Raw genomic sequence first — 15417 nt, 5'->3', positions numbered from 1 at the left:
GGGTCTTTTCCAATGAGCCAGTTCTTCGCATCAGGTAGCCAAAGTATTGGCGTTTCAGCTTCCGTATCAGTCCTTCCAATGAATATTCAGGACTGATTTCCTTTAAGATTGACTGGTTTGATCTCCTTGCAGTTCCAGGGACTCTCAAGAGTCTTCTCCAACACCACAGTTCAAAAGCATCAGTTCTTTGGTGCTCAGCTTTCTTTATAGTCCAACTCTCACATCCAAACACAGCTACTGGAAAAACCATAGGTTTGACTACATGGACCTTTGTCAGCAAAGTAATGTGTCTACCTTTTAATATGCTATCTAGGTTGGTCATAACTTTTCCTCCAGGAGCGTCTTTTAATTTCATGGCTGCAGTCACCATCTGCAGTGATTTTGGAGCCCAAGAAAATAAAGTCTCTGTTTCCATTGTTTCCCCATCTATTGGCCATGAAGTGATGGGACGGGTTGCCATGACCTTCGTTTTTTGAATGTTGAGTTTTAAGCCAGCTTTTCACTCTTCTCTTGCACTTTCATCAAGAGGCTCTTTAGTTTTTCTTCACTTTCTGCCATAAAGGTGGTGTCATCTGTATATCTGAGATTATTGATATTTCTCCCAGCAATCTTGATTCCAGTTTATGCTTCATCTAGCCTGGCATTTCACACGATGTACTTTGCATGTAACTTAAATAAGCAGGGTGACAATGGACAGCCTTGACATACTCCTTTCCCAATTTGGCAACAGTCCATTGTTCCATGTCCGGCTCTAACTGTTGCTTCTTGACCTGCATACAGATTTCTCAGGAGGCAAGTAAGGTGGTCTGGTATTCCCATCTCTTGAAGAATTTTCCATAGTTCATTGTGATCCACACCATCAGAGGATTTGACGTAGTCAATAAACCAGAAGTAGATGTTTTTTTGGAACTCTCCTACTTTTTCTATGATCCAACGGATGTTGGCAATTTGATCTTGAGCCTTGAGAACCCCATGAACAGAATGAAAACATGTTTAAATAGAGGAGAGCAAAGAGAATTTAGGATTTTAGGTGACATTTTCTTTTGAATAAATATACAAATTAGTCTGAAAAGCCTGCCACACTACCACGAATCCCCTGGTCCAGCCACATCATCCCAAGCCTGACACGTGCAACAGCAGCCCATGCATCAGAAAGGCCAGGATCCACATGGGACGCCTGAGAACGGTGGCCAGTTGAACATCACAAAGGAAGGCCTTCATCTGGTCTTCCTTTAAACCTTTTCTGCTTTGCTTTACTTGCACAAAACCAGGCAAGGATCCATTAGTCATCCCAGTTTAAATTAAATGATGTTGAGGTTTCAGAAGTAACAGAGAGAAAAAAACTGAAAGCTCTCCCTCTGAAGCATCCTCTTGGGATGCAGGTCACACCGCAAGAGCCGACCCACGTCCTGGGCTCTAGCTGCAGAAGTGAGCTAAACTTGCGGGGATCGAAACTCCCCAGGACACGGGCTTCAAAACCAAGACTAAAGAACTGTCTCTCATAACTTGCTCCAATAACTTCTACATAAAAAAAATAAAAAGTAAAGTGGGGGTGGAGGGTGGTGGTGTGGGGAGCGGGAGATTAACCTTTTTTTAAAATTACATTTTATCCTAAAGACCACAGGAAATGGGCTTTATTTAAATTTTTTATTTTTGGTTGCACTGGGTCTTCATTGCTTTTGCTCGGGCTTTCTCTAGTTGAGGAGAGTCGGGGCTACTCTTCATTGAGCTGAGTGGGCTTCTCACTGCAGTGTCTTCTCTTGTTGTGTAGCACAGGCTCTAGGCGAGCGGGCGTCAGTAGTTGCAGCTCACTCTAGAGCAAGTGCTCGGTAATTGTGGCACATGGGCTTAGCTGCTCGGAGGCATGTGGGATCTTTCCCGACTAGGGATTGAACCTGTGTCCTTTGCATTGGCAGGCGGATTTTTACCCACTGCGCCAACAGGGAAGTCCTAGCCATTTTTGAAACTTCACTCACGGTGACAGCCCACAGCTCAATAGATGATGCAAGTAAAGCTTAGACAGGCTAAGAAAACTCCCCAAATTATGGCACTGATGGGTGAAAGTAGAGGCACCAGGCACCGGGCTGGCCTGGACTCACAGCCTTTTGTTCCCACCACGTCTAGGCCGTGAGCTGACTCCCCATCACGGAGTTTGTATATGGCTATGACCGACCACATCTCAATCAGTGGTTGGAGACTCAGCTGATACTCTGTAGCTGCAGTGCAGTTCCAGAGGAACCAGTTGGCTCTGCCTCTCTGAAGAAGGGCATGACAGTCATCTGGGAAATAAACCTGTGACAGGGTGGCCTGGCTGATGCCACTTAAGGGAGGGACCTCAGGTCCTACCCAAGGGGATGGGGAAAAAGAGGAAGATGCACTCTCTGTGCCCTGGGCCACGTGGTTTGCCAACCATGATGCACAGTTCAGCTGGACGCAGAGAAGAAACATGGTCTTTTCTGTGCAATATTCTGTATCTGTTGATCTTGATCAAGTACTGGACCTAAACTAGCTCAGCTGTGACAGAAGTTGTCAAAGCTTGATCATAGGCTCGCAGGGGTTTCCATGGGCTTTGTTCTGGAGTTGGACGAGACCCCAGGAAGTCTGGAAGGTAAGGGGCGGCTGGGTGGGTGGGGCGTCTGCTCCACAGGGCGGGTCCACTTTTGTCAGATGCGTAACTTGGATTCTACATCTTGTTCTTAATCATCCTGTGAATCTATGCACCTAATTCCTTTTCCTTCCCCCAGAGAAAGCCCAGAACTGGCATATTTACCATACTTGCTTCATTAAAAAACAAACAAACCTGGAGTCATCAGGTGCAGCCCAATGACAGCATCTGGTATTTCTGTACTGGAAGGTGATGAAGATCATGGGCCTTTACTTCGGCATTTTTGCTACTAATGTTGTTTCCCAACTTAACTCTGAGAGCAGTCGACATTTATTTCTAGCAGAACCCAAAACAAACAACCATCCTTCTCTCCCATCTCAAAATACATCAGCCTGTGGATTTCTCTCTTTGCTCCCCACAAAAATGAACTCATTTGTTCTACAAATTTCAGCACTTGTAAACGCACTTATCATATTTTACTCCCTAAATGAGGCTGAATAATATATTCGGTCTGATTAAATTTTCATTAACATTCAAAATCATGGTTCAGTCACACGGTCTGGAAAAACATTCTGGCTTTTTGAGTCCTCAAACAATTACCAGAGGGTCTTGGGAAGCGATACCTACTCTGGCAAACAAAGAAAAACAAAATCGTGTCCCAGACTGTCTACAACAGGCAGCGACTGGAGATGGAAAAGCAAGCACATCCTTAGCTGGGCCACATCCCTGGGGGACTGAGAGGTTTATCTGTACCTGCTTTGGGGTTAATGAGAAACAACTAACACCACAAGGAAGTTGACATCACAAGTCCAGGGTTTTTCTGATTTACTATCGGAAGCAGTAAGAAAAGCACAACCTTGGACCTTAAAAAATTCCTCCCTTAATGTGCCTCCAGCAACAGAGAAGGGGAAGCCCCCCGCTGCCATACGGTCTGTAAAGAAAGGCAGATTCCTTGACACACTCTTGGACTCTAATGCCTACATGTGTACTATTTATTGCTTGTCCTCTGAACATGCAGAGAGCTCCAGTAAATGGAGAGAGAAATGAAGAAGAAAGGTCCTCAAGGAAAGAGTGGAAACGCTCATTGATTTCCCTCCTTTGTGGAGTGAACTGCCCAGCTATTGAAATTAAGGAGTCTTTTGTAAGTTGCCCAACTTTTCGGAGGCACGATCCATCTCCCCACCTCTACCCTCACAATCTCTTTGTTGGTAGATGTCAAGGGTCTATCAGAGCCGTGCTGAAGCTGGGACACACAGAAGCGGCCTGGGAGCTATCAGGCTGATCTGGGGTCCACCTCTGTGTTCACTCCCACCGCTAATTCATCATGGCCCGGACAGCTGGACTGATTGCCGGCCTCACAGCACAAAGCGGAGCCGGCTGACCACCCCTGGGCCCTGGCCGGGGTGGGGGTGGAGGACTGCCCGCACGGGCTGCAGCGGCCCCGAGATAAGTGCCGGCTGTCAGTGCAAGGACAAAGAAGGGCAGGCCCTGGGGAGAGAAAGGAGATAAAAAAAAAAAAAAATCCTCACAACTGCTTTATCTGATGAGGGTTATGGCTAATTAATTATAAACTCAATTACCTAACCCTTACTTCAGCAGTCTCTATTCATTAAGAGATAAAACTTGACTGACGGCTAACTTTCACTCACACACAGACACACACTGGCGGGCTTGCTTGCACTCATACTTGCTAACACCCCATTGCCTGGAAAGATCTCCGAAGGCACCCACCCCCGTCACAAGCTGGCCTGATTCCGGTACCCACCCCCACCGCCCCGCCCCTTTCCAGCCCCGGCTTCCTCTTGCCGCACCATCTCCCATGCTGAGACCCACACTACGAGGCGACACCACACACAACAGACGAGATGTACACGCGCCCCCCACCCCCCCGTCTCTGCTGCATGTTAAGTGGATCCTTTAGTTTGGGTGCAAAACTGGGAAATCGGCTGGCAGGGCGGTGTCTCCTCTTTCCCAGAGCAAACCTCCCCAGTCAGGAGGGAGGAGAGGGCCAGGCAGGCGCTTCGTATTTTTACATGTCAGTTCCCACCCCCGCCCCCCTAAATTCTGGACAGGCTTGACCTTCTTTTCAGAGGCTCGCACCTCGTCTCAGAGCCCGCAGCCGCTCACAGGCCCGCTTCATCAATAGGCTCTATTCAGCGAAGGTTGTTAATCTCTTTCACCCTCTCCGCTTTGCCCACTTTAATGTATTTTCATGTCTATAAGTTCTTTTAATAAGCTGGGAGGGTCTGGGAGAGAAATACTTCAGGTTTCCTTACTGCTCGTCGCCAAAATTACCTCTGGCGCGCCGCCGACGAGATGGGGCTTTGTGCATCCCAACAGTGGGCCCTCCTCTCTTTCCTTCCCAAGAGGCGACCAGAACCCCCAGCTTTCAGATCGGAGAGCGTCAGGACGAGCGTCCCACCCCCCTCTTCCGGGTCCACAGGCTCCCGCGCTGGGACCTCTTGGCGGCTCCTGGGTGTTCACGGATGACCAGGGTGGACATCTGGGCACAGGGCCCCGTGCCCTGCCCCGCAGCAGCCTGGCCTCAGCCGCAAATGCTCCAAAGTGGGGAGACTGAGGGGTACGGCTGGTGAAGTGACGCCCAGAGCAAACAGCACACCTGGTCGGAAAACCCCCAAACCAGTGTGATCCTCTCACAGACACCGCAGCCCCTCCTGGTGCATCATGGGTGCAGCCAGTTGGAGAGGGGGCGGGGCTTCCTCTGCCCCGCCCTTAAGCCCCGCCCTTAGCCCCTGCCTAATGCATCATGGGAACCTGTTTAAGGGGAGGGATGGTGCTTTCTCTGCCCCGCCCTTGGCCCCCACCTAGTGCATCATGGGAGCATCTGGTTTAAGGAGAGGGGGCGGAGCTTCCTCTGCCCTGCACTTAGCCCCCCCCCCCCCCCAACCTGGTGCATCATGGGCGCATCTGGTTTAAGAGGAGGGGGCAGAGCTTCCTCTGCTCCCTCCCTTGAGTTGGCCCTGCCTCGGGTGTGTGCTTCTACATGTCCTCCAGGCCCAAACCCCCACGTCCATGGCGCCTCCCTTCCTCTCACTGCAAGAGTTGGGCCTTCCCGGTGGGTAGAGTTGGGCCTTCCCGGTGGGTGCTCACACAGTCAGGACCGACGCTCTGCTGGGCACTGAGCACCGTGAGCACCAGCGTTCCAGAACAGGCTGGAGCTCAGAGAGCCCAGAGAAGCTGGCCGGCGGGCCCAAGGCTGACCAGCCGGGAGGACACCCAGAGACCAAGGTCTCCGGGGCGTGAGAGAGCCACATGAATGCTGTCACAGTCCACACTCTGCCTGGGAGCCGCCCCCATCGGTTGTGGGCGGTGAGGGGCCACTGCATGGTGACAGAGGTTGTGCCCAGGGCAAGACCCTGAGTCAGGGGCCAGCACTGCTACTGACCCAACATCCCAGGGGAGGACCCCTACCTAACCCCACAGATGGACACAGACCTGCAAGACCGCAGGGCCCCTGGGATGGCCCTGGTGCCAGTGGGCTGTGGGGTGAGACCACGGAGCTCCCCAACCTTGCTGTACAGTCCTGATCTCTCTGAGTCCCCGACAGCACAACGCCTGTCTCTGGAGACAGGGAAAACAAGAAGGTTGATCATGAACTTGAATACTCTGCAAAGCAGTTCTTTTTCAGGAACACACAGCAGCTATCCCAAGTGGCTCTGCAGTGCTTCCAGTCAAAGGCTGCCCGCCCAGCAACCACAAGTGAAGAAGAGAGGCCTCACCATCACATTTCACATTTCATCTCATTTTGGCCTCTGAACAAAAGCTGCTAGGGTAACGTCACCACAGCGAGTGAGTATGCATCTGTGATGTGGAGCCCATGACACAGGGGCTGCAGCCCAAGGAAGCCAGGTGATTGTTTTGAGAATTTGAGGAATGTCACCAATTTTTAAAGTAAGATTAGGAAGAAGGGTAGCAGTTAATAACTGGGGCTACTGCTGTTTCTCCTGTATTTAAATAAAACACAACTTCTCATGACTGTATTTGAACTGCTGTCTCTACAGGGTAGAGGGGTTTCCCAGGTGGTGCACTGGTAAACAGTCCACCTGCTAACACAGAAGCAGCAGGAGATGCGGGTTCCATCCCTGGGTCAGGAAGATCCCCTGGAAGAGGAAAGGGCAACCCACACCAGCATTCTTGCCTGGAAAATCCCATGGAGACAGGAGCCTGGGGGGCTGCAGTCCATGGGGTCGCAAAGAGTCAGTCACGACTGAGCACACACAGACACAGGGTAGAGCGTGTGAGTCTTCCTCCAGGAGTCTCTACCTCACTGGCCCCTGTGCAGCACATGTTTCAATCACACTCTAACCCACCCAGGCGTGCTGCAGTGTCTGCATCGCAAAGAGAAGCTGCTGACAGCAGCGGCCCAGGCACGCAGACGTGGGCAGGAGGGCAACTGGGTGTGTGGCCCCTTGGGTGAGGGCTGGGACGTGGGGAAGCCTGGATCTTTTGGGAGCATGAGTGTGTCTTACTGCCTCTCCATTCTGTATCCTCCACTAATGAGGATGTGCAGCGGAGACCCAGGCAGAAAAGCCAAAGGTGGAGGGCAGCACAGGGGAGCCTGGAGAGGTAGAGGGACTGTGTCTTAAGGAGAGACATGCAGTGTGTTCCATTGGCAACAGGAAGATGGTCACATTGGGTGCCAAGAACACATTTTCTCCCCACCCAGGGGTGGCGGGGAAGGTGGACCAAGAAGCATGGAAAAACCCTGTGTCCTGGAGAAGGGCAGGGCAAGGAAGCAGGTGAGATAGGAAACTCCAAGCCCTAAAGGATCTGCAGTGGGCAGCTCCCCCAGGTATCCTCAGGGCAGGAGGGTGTCTTCACAGTGTACGTGGGAACCCTCTCCCAGCCACATGCTGCAAATCTGCTACCCACCCGGGACGTAATGCAAATCCATGCCATGGACCAGCACGGAGGAAAGACCACTGATGGAAAACTCGACGTCAGCTTGTTTACATCACCACCACCACTCCAATAGAAGAACTGCTTTTAAATTTGATTGGAAATGATGAATACTTGGAGAGACATTCAGAAAAAACTGGTTAATTACAGTCATATGTGTAGTCATAATTGGGCCTTGTTGGCCAATAGAAGGAAGATATTTGCAACTTTTCCCAGGAAATTATATTCGAAATCCTTCACGAGGTGGACCTCGTCCTTTTTTTCTGAGAAAACTTGATGGCGGTCTTTAGTATTCACTGGCATAATTAGGACTGCAGTTAATTTCATTAAATTCTCTTGCTGCTAAATGAAGCGGATTACGAGACATCTTTTATTGCAAGGCGTGAAATTACAGCCTGTCAGCTGCCAATGGTGGGGTGAAACTAATGAATTACAGGGTAAATAACACCAGAATTAACCAGCCAATTTAACAGAGCGCCACAGAGCAAAGTCATTTTACTTAGAGCTTTAAGGAGTAACATGGCCAGGACACCTCTGAAGTACATGTACGACCAGGGAGCCCTTGCCCCTTCGGACCCCAGACACTGAGAGGACGGCAAGAAGCAAAGAGAAAGTAGTCATGGATATGACTCTCAAACAGTGGAAAAGCATTAAGAGCCCAAACGAGAGAAACTGTCCCAAGTATTTACAAGCTGAGGAAGAAGTTAGAGGAAAAAAATGATCAAGGTACAACTGTGTGTTTCTCACTCTTGTTTGTTGAGAGGATAAGGAAGAGTTGATCTGTGTGCTGTGTTGAATGGCTACGTTTGGATACACCAAATACACAAGAGCTTTGAAAACAGTTCCTGATAGGTGAATTACGTGATCAGCATTAGTCTCATTAGTAGTGACATCACCACGAACATCACAATCAATGGATATTATTTTCATCATGTATTATTCCCCCTTTAGAGTTTTGCCAAGAAAATGCACTGGTCATAGCAAACACCCTCTTCCAACAACACAAGAGAAGACTCTACACATGGACATCACCAGATGGTCAACACCGAAATCAGATTGATTATATTCTTTGCAGCCAAAGATGGAGAAGCTCTATACAGTCAACAAGAACAAGACCAGGAGCTGACTGTGGCTCAGATCATGAACTCCTTATTGCCAAATTCAGACTTCAATTGAAGAAAGTAGGGAAAACCACTAGACCATTCAGGTATGACCTAAATCAAATCCCTTAGGATTATACAGTGGAAGTCAGAAATAGATTTAAGGGACTAGATCTAATAGAGAGAGGGCCTGACGAACTATGGAATGAGGTTCGTGACATTGTACAGCAGACAGGGATCAAGACCATCCCCATGGAAAAGAAATGCAAAAAAGCAAAATGGCTGTCTGGGGAGGCCTTACAAATAGCTGTGAAAAGAAGAGAGGCGAAAAGCAAAGGAGAAAAGGAAAGATATAAGCATCTGAATGCAGAGTTCCAAAGAATAGCAAGGAGAGATAAGAAAGCCTTCTTCAGCAATCAATGCAAAGAAATAGAGGAAAACAACAGAATGGGAAAGACTAGAGATCTCAAGAAAATTAGAGATACCAAGGGAACATTTCATGCAAAGATGGGCTCGATAAAGGACAGAAATGGTATGGACCTAACAAAAGCAGAAGATATTAAGAAGAGGTGGCAAGACTACACGGAAGAACTGTACAAAAAAGCTCTTCACAATCCAGATAATCATGATGATGTGATCACTAATCTAGAGCCAGACATCTTGGAATGTGAAGTCAAGTGGGCCTTAGAAAGCATCACTACGAACAAAGCTAGTGGAGGTGATGGAATTCCAGTTGAGCTGTTTCAAATCCTGAAAGATGATGCTGTGAAAATGCTGCACTCAATATGCCAGCAAATTTGGAAAACTCAGCAGTGGCCACAGGACTGGAAAAGGTCAGTTTTCATTCCAATCCCAAAGAAAGGCAACGCCAAAGAATGCTCAAACTACCGCACAATTGCACTCATCTCACATGCTAGTAAAGTAATGCTCAAAATTCTCCAAGCCAGGCTTCAGCAATACCTGAACCGTGAACTCCCTGATGTTCAAGCTGGTTTTAGAAGAGGCAGAGGAACCACAGATCAAATTGCCAACATCTGCTGGATCATGGAGAAAGCAAGAGAGTTCCAGAAAAACATCTATTTCTGCTTTATTGACTATGCCAAAGCCTTTGACTGTGTGGATCACGATAAGCTGTGGAAAATTCTGAAAGAGATGGGCATTCCAGACCACCTAACCTGCCTCTTGAGAAATCTGTATGCAGGTCAGGAAGCAACAGTTAGAACTGGACATGGAACAACAGACTGGTTCCAAATAGGAAAAGGAGTGCGTCAAGGCTATATATTGTCACCCTGCTTATTTAACTTCTATGCAGAGTACATCATGAGAAACGCTGGACTGGAAGAAACACAAGCTGGAATCAAGATTGCTGGGAGAAATATCAATAACCTCAGATATGCAGATGACACCACCCTTATGGCAGAAAGTGAAGAGGAGCTAAAAAGCCTCTTGATGAAAGTGAAAGAGGAGAGCAAAAAAGTTGGCTTAAAGCTCAACATTCAGAAAACGAAGATCATGGCATCCTGTCCCATCACTTCATGGGAAATAGATGGGGAAACAGTGGAAACAGTGTCAGACTTTATTTTTTGGGGCTCCAAAATCACTGCAGATGTTGACTGCAGCCCTGAAATTAAAAGATGCTTACTCCTTGGAAGAAAAGTTATGACCAACCTAGATAGTATATTCAAAAGCAGAGACATTACTTTGCCGACTAAGGTCTGCCTAGTCAAGGCTATGGTTTTTCCTGTGGTCATGTATGGATGTGAGAGTTGGCCTGTGAAGAAGGCTGAGTGCCGAAGAATGGATGCTTTTGAACTGTGGTGTTGGAGAAGAGTCTTGAGAATCCCTTGGATTGCAGGGAGATCCAACCAGTCCATTCTATAGGAGATCAACCTTGGGATTTCTTTGGAAGGAATGATGCTAAAGCTGAAACTCTAGTACTTTGGCCACCTCATGAGAAGAGTTGACTCATTGGAAAAGACTCTGATGCTGGGAGGGATTGGGGGCAGGAGGAGAAGGGGACAACCGAGGATGAGATGGCTGGATGGTATCACGGACTCGATGGACGTGAGTCTGAGTGAACTCCGGGAGATGGTGATGAACAGGGAGGCCTGGTGTGCTGTGATTCATGGGGTCGCAAAGAGTCGGACACGACTGAGTGACTGAACTGAACTGAACTTTGCTAAATCCAAAAAGTTGTTGAGATGGCAGTTATTCTTTTCTTTTTTTTAAAGTCTGAAATGCAGTATAACCAGCTCCCAGTATTAGAAGGAAGCTGTCTGCCTACAAGTGTGGCTTTATTCACTTTATTTGGAATCTCACCAATTGCAGACTCTCCCCCAGGGGCTGTGCTGGGGGTCCGGGGGGAGTAATATGATGACAGGCCATTCCCTGAAGAGGCTCAGCACTACTCGGCAACTCTGATAGGTGAATAGACATGTGCAGGTCTTACAGGGATGACCAGAAATCGATATTAAAGGTTATTTTTTATTATTTATTTAGCTGCTCCAGGTCTTAGTTGCAGCATGTAGGATCCAGTTCCCCAACCAGGGAACTGAACCAGGGCCCCTATGCTGGGAGCGAGGAGTCTTAGCCCCTGGACCACTAGGGAAGTCGATATATTAAAGACTTTTAACTCCTCCCACCCTCACGTACTGACTAGACTGTTAAACTCTAGGATCTTAGAATTCTCAGGTGGGAAGTAACTTTAAAGGTCATCTAGTAGGGCACGACTGAGCGACTTCACTTTCCCTTTTCACTTTCATAAATTGGAGAAGGCAATGGCAACCCACTCCAGTGTTCTTGCCTGGAAAATCCCAGGGACGGTGGAGCCTGGTGGGCTGCCGTCTCCGCACAGAGTCGGACACGACTGAAGCAAGTTAGCAGCAGCAGTAAAGTCCAGTTTCTCATTTTGATGATGTGAAATGTATGCCAGGAACAGGATAACTTCATGGCGATTTTGTCCTCCTCGGGAGAAGAAACAGTGGAGCGCTGGGGAGGCGGGTTCAGGCTGAGACAGGTCAGGCGCAGGGGTGTCTGAGGGTCCCTATCTCGGCAAACGAACTCAGAGAAGCATGTACCAGGGTCTTGAAACCTAACTGGAAGGGTAGGGGTCATCTCTTTAGGAGTGCTGGCGCACTAAAGTCACAACTATTCAAAACTAGTGAAAAGATCTGTTTGATAGAATGATGGATTAAATGAATACAGTTAAAACAGCTGGGCTCATTCAAACCCTGTCGTGTCTTTTCAAAAATGTAAGTTTCTATGCAGAATGAACTTCGGGCTAAATAATCTATGAAGAGGTTCATATTACTTACGGATTTAATAAAGAGTATGTACATCAAACAACAACATTTTCACTGCAGATCATTTTTCTTTTGGAAAAAGTCAAAAGCAAGAGTCAAGTGAACAGAAATAGGATGCTGAGTCTGGGGAAGGTATAAAAGCCAGAATGGCCACACTCTAGAGTGGGGAAAAAAAGGAAGAATTGATGATCCAGGATTTTTCAGAGCCCCTTCCTTTCTAATGGAGTGGTTTTTTTCCCCCTTTAATGGAATTATCTTTTCTTCCTCAGTTTCTGATTCTGTTAACAGATCCACAATCCTTACAAAGACTTATTGTTGAAACCTAGAGTTTCCCAAGATGCTCCATCCCCCTCTAGACTGGAGATGGGCTGGGCCCAGGGCCCCGGCTGGCCTCTGTGCCTCCCCCACCGACTCCGGATCAGCTGTCGGCCTCCTTGTTCAACGTGGTCAAGCTGGGAGATGACAACCAGTCTGCAGTTCTTAGCTTCGTGGGGCAAGGGGAGAGGAAGGCCACAGCCCTTCAGAGAACCAGGGCACCTCTTTTAAGAAGGTGTTCTGACAAGCTTCTCCATCCTGTGGGGTTTCCAGGGGTCTGCATGTCACCAATGGCTTTCTTCAAAACCTTCTTTCTCCTCTGAGTCCCAGATCGAAACCTCCACTGCCAGTGCACTGCTGAACATGATGCCTCTTAAAAACTCGCCAGCGTCTGTACAGGAACACACCTAACTAGACACACGGCCTCAGTCAAACATGGCGAGGGTGAGGGGAAGTAGGATTGAGCATATAGTGAAACGGAAGGAAAGGGGAGATGGAATCTGACAGGCTCAGTGTGCCAGGGGTCCTGGTGGGAGATCCACAGGAGTGGGCATGTGGTTGTGGTCACAGCTGTGACTTCTTACAGCAAAAAGGATCCAGACTGCTAGCAGCAGAGGGAAGAGGCGCCTGGGGTGGAGTCCAGGGGAGAGGGCCTGCAGGGGCCCCTCCTGGTGAAGCCACACAACATACGCACAGCTCCTTCCTCCAGGAGTTGAGACAGCTCGTGGGAAGTGCCAGCCACCAGGGCCACTCAGCAGACTCAGCACTCAGGGCTGCCCCCCGCACCCTCTGCCTGGCATGGCCCCAAATTCCAGGCTCCCTGGAGAAGAGCAGTTGCTCGGCACAAACCACCCTGGTTCTACAAACAGTAGGAACAGCAAGCTGCGCTGATCAGGGATTGTGGGGACCCTCCCCTCGAAATCCAAGTTCCCAGACATTAGCCAAGAGCCATCCCACAGACAGGCTACTCTGGGGTCAGCAATCAGGCCTATGTGGGAACTCTCCTGAAGAGCTGAGAAGAGCAGCTGGGCAGGCAAGGTGTTCTATCAGGCGGAAGGCCCGGGCACAGGGGCACCAGGGCCGAGCCAGGGCCAGGGGGCGGGCCTCCTGAGGGCACAGGCTCGACAATCAGCAAGACCAAGAAGAGTCCCAGGCCTGAGTGACTCTACATATGTCACTGAGATAGACATAGGGATGCAAGTGCTCAGGAATGAAAAGAAGATTCTTTGTAGATAAGCAGGGCAGGGGGCCACAGGCAGGGCCCCAACAAACTTGTGGGCCAAGTTTGCCCCACACGCTGCTTTTCCAGGCTTCCCCCAAAACCCACCTGCCAATTCAGGAGACATAAAGAATGCAGGTTCGATCTGTGGGTCAGGAAGATTCCCTGGAGGAGGAAATGGCAGTATTCTTGCCTGGAGAATCCCATGGACAGAGGAGCCTGGCAGACTATGGTCCATAGGGTCACAAAGAGTCGGATATGACTGAAGCTACTTAACACCTATGCATGCTGTTCTAGTAAAGAGTGGTGAGTACAGCAGGTGTATCTGTGTGTCCGGCTGTAACTACGTGCATGCACAGAAGCGGCCCAGTGCCTTATTTGGCTCTGGAGCCTCTGAAATCACCATAAACAGGATTTGACTCAGGAGGTGGCTGGGGGTCTGCAGTTGCCCTGCCACCCCCATGACCCTTCTCAGATACCAGGACAGCCCAACTGTGGGCTGCCCCTGAGGCTCCTGGACAGAGCTTTGGTCCAGGACATGGATCTGTTCCTGCTTAGGTGGCCCGCCTGGCCTAACACAGGGCCTGTGGGCTGGAAGCTGCCTTTTCAGCTGTTCACCAACAGAGCCCAGCAGCCAGCCTGCATCCTTGCCAGGTCCTGGGAACATGTCCCACGGGAAGGTGTAACTGCTGCCCATGATGAGAATCACTGGGGGTGGGGTGGGTGTGGATAAGATAACCCATTGTCAGTACCCAGGGTGCCGAGAACCAGGCCATTCCTGTGTGGAGGCCATGAGAAGAAAGCCAGGAAGGCTTCTGAGGGGAGGCAGGGCTGACGGCAGACTTAGCAGGCCAGGCTAGGTGTGGGTGTGACGGAGGATAAAAGCTGCATGCAAAGGCACAGGGGTGAGGCCGCACCTATGCCCGGGGACGTGGGTGGTGGGCACGCCTGCGACAAAGAGGCTGGGGCAGAAGCTGGAAGAGGAGGAAGAGATGGGGATGTCTCAGGGGATGTCTCAGAAGAGCGTGTGCCACAGTGGTACCTCATACAAGGGTGGGAGGCATCATTGTGGAGTGGGGGCCACAGATTTCTTTTAAACACAGAGATGTCTGCTAATTCTGTGGCCTATGTTCTTAACTCCCTGATGAGTCTAAGTTGGTGTTCAGTTTTTGTTGCGTCCGACTCTTTGCGACCCCATGGACTTCAGCACGCCAGGCTTCCTTGTCCTTCAACATCTCCTGAAGCTTGGTTAAACTCATGTCCATTGAGTCACTGATGCCATCCAACCATCTCATCCTCTGTCGTCCCCTTCTTCTCCTGCCCTCAATCTTTCCCAGCATCAGGGTCTTTTCCAGTGAGTTGGTTCTTCCCATCAGGAGGCTTCCATAGCATCTCCCAGACACATCCTCTTCTTCGGATTCCCACAGCCACAGCCTCCTCAAGCCCAGAAGGCTCTTGCTTAGAAGTACATGTCTGAATGCCAAACCTGGGCCAATGGATGTGGAGTTTTGACCCATCACATGACAAGGATTCCCAAGGGAGGAATCAGAAAGGAAGACCAAGAAAGAGGGGATGGTTCTGCTTCTGCGCGCAGGTGAAAATATGGCAGAGGACAAAGGGTCTTCTCCCTCGACAAACATCACTGTGCCATGTCTCTAAGCCACTGCTTTGCTAAATAGCATCATGACAGCTGAAGCCATCAACTAGAAAGCAGCTGAGTCTCCTCAAAGACTGGCCATCAACAGGTGTGTCTCCTCTGGGGTATCTGCGTGGTGCTTACCCCACCCTAAGTCTAGGAGCAGAGAAACTGCAGCCCTGGGTTGCAAGGAGATGGTGAGTCCCCCGAAGATCGCAGTATGATCTGATTACAAACATCCCTCTCACACATTTTGAATAAACAGCTAATATACTCTTAGCTGGAAAATTATTTTGCTCATAAATTATTTCAGATTTTAA

At 49.4% G+C, this 15417-nt stretch overlaps 1 protein-coding gene across 2 annotated transcripts in view; it reads right to left on the bottom strand.

The window, feature by feature from the left end:
* AGAP1 (ArfGAP with GTPase domain, ankyrin repeat and PH domain 1) overlaps positions 1-15417 on the bottom strand; it is a 568353-nt gene that overhangs the window by 231347 nt on the left and 321589 nt on the right. The gene's annotated exons all lie outside the window — the stretch shown is intronic.

This window comes from Budorcas taxicolor, chromosome 3 (assembly GCF_023091745.1).
Source record: "Budorcas taxicolor isolate Tak-1 chromosome 3, Takin1.1, whole genome shotgun sequence".
Classification (NCBI taxonomy): domain Eukaryota; kingdom Metazoa; phylum Chordata; class Mammalia; order Artiodactyla; family Bovidae; genus Budorcas; species Budorcas taxicolor.
The sequence above is the reverse complement of the archived record's forward strand: the minus strand, read 5'-3'. Positions and strand labels throughout refer to the sequence as shown.